Source organism: Arachis ipaensis, chromosome B4, assembly GCF_059453495.1.
Source record: "Arachis ipaensis isolate K30076 ecotype BB chromosome B4, ASM5945349v1, whole genome shotgun sequence".
Taxonomy (NCBI): Eukaryota; Viridiplantae; Streptophyta; class Magnoliopsida; order Fabales; family Fabaceae; genus Arachis; species Arachis ipaensis.
In genome coordinates this window covers 55,255,747-55,263,328 of record NC_142439.1, presented here as the reverse complement: position 1 = coordinate 55,263,328, position 7,582 = coordinate 55,255,747, and the positions used below count along the sequence as shown (strand labels likewise).

At 36.8% G+C, this 7,582-nt stretch overlaps 1 non-coding gene across 1 annotated transcript; it reads right to left on the bottom strand.

Annotated features, from left to right (window-relative positions):
* Nucleotides 1-6,849: 6,849 nt before the first annotated feature.
* LOC148567637 (small nucleolar RNA R71) lies at nucleotides 6,850-6,957 on the bottom strand. The gene has a single exon (XR_015882792.1). It is a non-coding gene; the product is annotated as a small nucleolar RNA R71 (small nucleolar RNA).
* Between the last annotated feature and the right edge of the window lie 625 nt (nucleotides 6,958-7,582).

Sequence of the window (7,582 nt, the reverse complement as noted above, 5' to 3'; positions counted from 1 at the left end):
TATTCAGCAGGAGGTTCATTGCAACTAATGAAGACAGCAGAGGAAGACCAAAACCTCATAGATATTGTGGCAAACAATCAATACCTCTTTGCTCATCAAAGACAATGCCAACCAGCCCAGAGAAAGGGTGTACTGGAGTTGGAAGGTGTGGACACTATTCTATCTCAAAACAAGGTGATGCATCAGCAAATCCAGCAACAATTTGAGCAGATGGCTAAGAAGATTGATAGTCTGCAAGTTGTATCAGTAAATGTCACCAATCAACCACCAGCTGGGTGGGGACAAAATGAGGAAAATTGTGAAGATCAGCAGCAGGAACAAATGAACTACATGCACAACCAAGGATCCAGCCAGAATGAATTCCATGGAGACATATACAACCCCCTTTGGAGAAATCATCCCAATCTAAGGTGGGGAGACAATCAAAACTAGTAGCCTTGGTAGAAGAATTCAAACCAGAATAACTCAAGAAACACAAATCACAACCAGCAAAACACTAACCACAATCCATACAGAAAACCCCAAAACAACTACCCCAATTCCAGCTACTATCCACCCAATAACCCAACCACTAACCAAAATAACTATCATCCACCCTCAACATCCCACAAACAGCCACAGACACCACAAGATGCTCAAAGGATCTTAAGCTTGGAGATACTGATGGAAAAGATGATGAAGCATCAGGAGATGACCAGCAAGAATCATGAAGCCTCAATGAGAACTTAGAAAGGCAGATTGGGCAACCGTCCAAGCAAGCAGCGATTGAGAGACCAACAAGCTCACTCCCAAGTGATACCATTCTGAATCCCAAAGAAGAATGCAAAGCTATCCAATTAAGGAGTGAAAGAACCTTGGTGAATGACAAAGAAGTCAACAAGAAGCCTATGGACAATGACAAGGCTAGCAGCAAGAAAGAAGAAGCCAGCAATAAGGAAGAAGACGAGCAAAAACAGGAAAAGCTTAAAGAAAAAGATGAGCAGCTCCAAGCTTCAAGGAAAGAGAAACAAGTCATGGAGGAATCATCACAAGAACAGAAGAAGGTTGTGAAGGCTTACACACCTCCTCTGCCATATCCTCAAAGACTACAAAAAGAACTCAAGGATCAACAATTCCCCAAGTTCCTTGAGGTCTTCAAGAAGCTGGAGATTAATATCCCACTTGCTGAAGCATTAGAGCAGATGCCTCTATATGCTAAATTCCTGAAGGAGCTCATCAATAAAAAGAGAAGCTGGCATGAAAAGGAAACAATGCTTCTGACACAAGAATGTAGTGCAGTGATCCAAAAAGGGCTCCCTCCAAAACTCCAAGACCCTGGGAGCTTCTTCTTACCTTGCACCATTGGTAGTATGACCATAAAAAAAGCACTGTGTTACTTAGGAGCCAGCATCAATCTAATACCTTATTCTATGATGAGAAAGCTATGCATAGAGGAGGTAAAGCCCACACAGATCTCACTAGAGCTCGTGGACAAATCATTGATATTTTCCAAAAGAGTGATTGAAAACCTTTTGGTCAAAGTGGATAAGTTTATATTCCCTGCAAACTTTGTAATCCTGGACCTGGGAGAAGAAGGGAGTAACTCTATTATCTTGGGAAGACCATTCCTGGCCACAGCAAGGGCCATCATAGATGTTGAACAAGGAGAATTGACCCTAAGGTTACATGATAAGAGCATCACTCTGAATATCTTTCCAGAAGCACAGCATACTGATGAAAAGGAAAACTGCATGAAGGATAACAGAGAAGACGTGCACTTGAAGGAAGAATCTAAGGAGATACTCATTAGTTCCCCTCCAAAGCAAGAGACGAGCAGCAAATCAGGACAAAAGGAGAATGAGACTGTGCAGAATGATGAGAGAAAGTAAGAAGAAAGAGAGGTGTTGACCACTAAGAAGACAGATCCCAAAATACAGCCCACTGTCAAAGCAGAAGGATCACAAAAAAAAGGGGAAGAAAAGCAAGAAAAAGGCTCTAAAAGGATGGAAAAACAAAAAGATCCCAACTGAAGGATTCTCAAAGGGAGATAAAGTGCAACTAATCTACTAACAGTTGGGGACAGAGCAATAATCTGATGATTGCTACAATATCAACAGGATACTCTCACTGAAGCATGCAGAGATTGAACATCAAGGCACTGGAAGAAAGCTTACAGTGAGAGGAGATAAACTGAGGCACCACAATCATCAGCCACCCTAACAAGGAGTCAATGTCAAGCTAGTGACATTTAAAGAGTGCTTGTTGGGAGGCAACCCAACCAAAGGTAGTTTTCTTCTCTTAACTATTTCAATAAAAGGGCTGAGTAGCGTTATCTGTATTGCAAGGAGCTAAGTTTGGTGTTGCACACCAAAACAATTTAAGGAAGAATAAAGAATGCTAAGTTTGGTGTTCCACCAAAAATGTCATTGAAAACACATTTTCACCTTCTGTGTAAATAGTTGCTAGCTCCAAGCAATTAGAGAAACTACGTACTTAGCCATTATTTGTTTTCTAGTTTTTAGTTTTGTGACCCTCAGCAAAGGCACAAGGTTTCATATAAATGGTTGACTTGTTGCATAAGAGACATTGGCAAGGAACTAAGTTTGGTGTTTACACACCAAAGTAAGTTCAAAAGCCTACAAACAGATTCTGCATATTAACCATTTGCCTAAAGGCTTAGGAAACAAGCAACTTCTAAGGATTGTGTAGAAAAACATTCAACCTTGAGAAGTAATCTGCATCATCATCCCAAGGAGGTACAACAAAGAGAAATAATAATGACAGAAGAAAAGTTGAGAGACATGCCCACCAGGTTGTATTGACACTTAATCCTTTTTACTGTGTTTTAACTTGGAGAGTCCTATATGTCTTGCTGAAGTGTTCAATTAGGTGTAAGTGGAGATGTCTGCCAAGAATGCTAGCCTGCATAATGCTTGTTGTTAATCATTTGCTTAAATTCTATTTTGTTCCCTTCTGCATAAATAAAAGAAAAATATTTGATATAGAAAAGTGATTGTCCAATGTTGTAGAAATTAGAATAAAATTCAGTGGTGGTACTTGTTCGATTTATTGATTGGCTCAATAATAAAAGCTGCATAATAAAATGTTCCTTGAAGTGTGATGAGCGGATAATTTATACGCTTTTTGGCATTGTTTTTACATAGTTTTCAGTATAATTTAGTTAGTTTATAATATATTTTTATTAGTTTTTAAATAAAATTCACATTTCTGGACTTTACTATGAGTTTGTGTGTTTTTCTACGATTTCAGGTAATTTCTTGCTGAAATTTAGGGACTTGAGCAAAAATCAGATTTAGAGGTTGAAGAAGGACTACAGATACTGTTGCATTCTGACCTCCCTGCACTCAAAGTAGATTTTCTGGAGCTACAGAACTCCAAATGGCGCGCTCTTAATTGAGTTGGAAAGTAGACATCCAGGGCTTTCCAGCAATATATAATAGTCCATACTTTGCCCGAGTTTAGATGATGCAAACTGGCATTCAACGCCAGTTCTATGCTGCATTCTGGAGTCAAACGCCAGAAACAGGTTACAAACTGGCGTTCAACTCCAAGAAAGACCTCTACACGTGTAAAGCTCAGTGCTCAGCCCAAGCACACACCAAGTGGGCCCCGGAAGTGGATTTTTGCTTCATTTACTCATTTCTGTAAACCCTAGTAACTAGTTTAGTATAAATAGGACTTTTTACTATCTTTGTAAGGATCTTTGATTAGTTTTATGCTATCCTAGACTTTTATGGGGGCTGGCCATTCGGCCATGCCTGGACCATTATCACTTATGTATTTTCAAACGGTAGAGTTTCTACACACCATAGATTAAGGTGTGGAGCTCTGCTGTTCCTCATGAATTAATACAAAGTACTACTGTTTTTCTATTCAATTCAAGCTTATTCATATTCTAAGATATCCATTCGCACCCAAGAACATGATGAATGTGATGATTATGTGATGCTTATCATCATTCTCACTTATGAACGTGTGCCTGACAAACACTTCCGTTCTACATGCAAACAAGCTAGAATGAATATCTCTTAGATATCTAATACAGGGGACCGAGTCCGAGATATTAGAATCTTCGTGGTATAAGTTAGAACCCATGGATGGCCATTCTTGAGATCCGAAAAGTCTAAGCCTTGTCTGTGGTATTCCGAGTAGGATTTGGGAAGGGATGGTTGTGACGAGCTTCAAACTCGCGAGTGCTGGGCGTAGTGACAGACGCAAAAGGATAGTAAATCCTATTCCAATATGATCGAGAACCGACAGATGATTAGTCATGCAGTGACAGCGCATTGGACTATTTTCACAGAGAGGATGGGATGTAGCCATTGACAACGGTGATGCCCTACATAAAGCTTGCCATGGAAAGGAGTAGGAATGATTAGATGAAGACAGCAGGAAAGCAGAGGTTCAGAGGAACGAAAGGCATCTCTATACGCTTATCTGAAATTCTCACCAATGAATTACATAAGTATCTCTATCCTAGTTTATATTTCAATTATGTTTTAATTATCAAATCTCCATAACTATCTGAATCCGCCTGACTGAGATTTACAAGGTGACCATAGCTTGCTTCAAGCCGACAATCTCCATGGGATCGACCCTTACTCACATAAGGTTTATTACTTGGACGACCCAGTGCACTTGCTAGTCAGTTGTGCGAAGTTGTGACAAAGAATTAAGATTATGAACGTGCGTATAAAGTTTTCAGCGCCGTTACCAAGGAATGGAACCGTCACGATTTCTGCGCACCAAGTTTTTGGCGCCGTTGCCGGGGATTGTTCGAGTTTGGACAACTGACGGTTCATCTTGTTGCTCAGATTAGGTAATTTTATTTTAATTTTAAGCTTTTTATTTCCTATTTTCAAAAAATACAAAAAAAAAATAATTTCTTCTTTTTCGTTTTTCCCAATTAATTTTTGAAAAATCAAAAAATTTATAAAATCATAAAATCAAAAATATTTTTATGTTTCTTGTTTGAGTCTAGAGCCAAGTTTTAAGTTTGGTGTCAATTGCATCTTTTTAATTATTTTCAAAAATTTCATGCATTGCATTCTTCATGATCTTCAAGTTGTTCTTGGCCAGTCTTCTTGTTTGATCTTCATATTTTCTTGTTTTGTGTCTTTCCTTGTTTTTCATATGCATTCTTGAATTATTAATGTCTGATGAATAAAAATTTTTAAGTTTGGTGTCTTGCATATTTTCTTTTCTTGAAAATTTTTCAAAAATAAGTTCTTGGTGTTCATCTTAACATTCAAAGTCTTCTTGGTGTTCATCTTGACATTCATAGTGTTCTTGCATGCATCACATATTTTGATCCAAAATTTTCATGCATTGAGTCTTTTTTATGTTTTTCTCTCTCATCATTAAAATTCAAAAATCAAAAAAATTATCTTTCCCTTTTTCTCTCATAAAATTTTCGAAAATTTGAGTTGACTTTTTCAAAAATTTTTAAAATCAAGTTGTTTCTTATGAGTCAAATCAAATTTTCAATTTAAAAATTCTATCTTTTTCAAAAATCAAATCTTTCTCATTTTTCCTTTCATAATTTTCAAAAATTCCAAAATGATTTTCAGAAATCTTTTTCTTATTTCTATTTCAAATTTTCAAAATTAATGCTAACAATTAATGTGATTGATTCAAAAATTTTAAGTTTGTTACTTGCCTAATAAGAAAGGTTCAATCTTTAAACTCTAGAACCATATCTTTTTAGTTTCTTGTTAGTCAAGTAATCAACTTTGATTTCAAAATCAAATCTTTTTAAATTTCTTTTTCAAATCTTTCTCAAAATAAATTTCAATCACATCTTTTTCAAAATCAATTTCAAAATCTTTTCTAACTTCCTTTCTAACTTCTTACCTTTTTTTAAAATTGATTTTCAAATCTTTTTTTTAATCAATCCTATCTTTTTGTTTTAATCATATCTTTTTCAAAACTACCTAACTAACTCTTTCTAATTTTCGAAAATCACCTTCCTCTTTTTCAAAATTCCTTTTTAATTAACTAATTGAATTAAATTTTAATTTAATTTCAATTTTCTTTTTCTAACTTTTTGAATTTCAATTTTAATTTTAAATTAAAACCAAAACTATTTTTCTTTTCTTTTCAATTATTTTTGAATTCTTCTCCTTCATCTCCTTCTATTTATTTATTCATCTACTAACACTTCTCTTCCACCCAAAGTTCGAACACCATCTTCCTCTCTTTGTTCGAGTTTTTCTCTTCTCCTTCTTACATTCTTCTCTTCTTATACTCACATAAAGGAATCTCTATACTGTGACATAGAGGATTCTATATTTTCTTTTGTGTTCTCTTCTTTTTCATATGAGCAGGAACAAGGATAAAAACATTCTTGTTGAAGCTGATCCTGAAGCTGAAAGGACTCTGAAGAGAAAGCTAAGGGGAGCCAAAGCACAACTCTCTGGAGAAAATCTGACAGAAATTTTCGAAAAAGAAGAAAACATGGCCGAAAATAATAACAATGCAAGGAAGATGCTTGGTGACTTTACTGTACCAAATTCCAATTTACATGGAAGAAGCATCTCAATTCCTGCCATTGGAGCAAACAACTTTGAGCTTAACCCTCAATTAGTTTCTCTGATGCAACAGAACTGCAAGTTTCATGGACTTCCATCTGAAGATCCTTTTCAGTTCTTAACTGAATTCTTCCAGATCTGTGATACTGTTAAGACCAATGGGGTTGATCCTGAGGTCTACAGGCTTATGCTTTTCCCATTTGCTATAAGAGGCAGAGCTAGAGTATGGTTGGACTCTCAACCTAAAGATAGCCTGAACTCTTGGGATAAGCTGGTCACGACTTTCTTAGCCAAGTTTTTTCCTCCTCAAAAGCTTAGCAAGCTTAGAGTGGATGTTTAAAGCTTCAAACAGAAAGAAGGTGAATCCCTCTATGAAGCTTGGGAGAGATACAAGGAACTGACCAAAAAGTGTCCTTCTGACATGCTTTCAGAATGGACCATCCTGGATATATTCTATGATGGTCTATCTGAGCTATCAAAAATGTCACTGGACCATTCTGCAGGTGAATCCATTCACCGTAAGAAAACGCCTGTAGAAGCTCAAGAACTCATTGACATGGTTACAAATAACCAGTTCATGTACACTGCTGAAAGGAATCCTGTGAATAATCGGATGCCTATGAGGAAGGGAGTTCTTGAGATTGATACTCTGAATGCCATATTGGCTCAGAATAAAATATTGACTCAGCAAGTCAATATGATCTCTCAGAGTCTGAATGGATTGAAGGAATCATCCAACAGTACTAAAGAGGCATTTTCTGAAGAAGAAGCTTATGATCCTGAGAACCCTGCAATAGCAGAGGTGAATTACATGGGTGAACCCTATGGAAACACCTATAATCCCTCATGGAGAAATCATCCAAATTTCTCATGAAAGGATCAACAAAAGCCTCAACAAGGCTTTAATAATGGTGGAAGAAACAGGTTTAGCAATAGCAAGCCTTTTCTATCATCCACTCAGCAACAGACAGAGAATTCTGAGCAGAATCCATCTAGCTTAGCAAATATAGTCTCTGATCTATCTAAGGCCACTCTAAGTTTCATAAATGAAA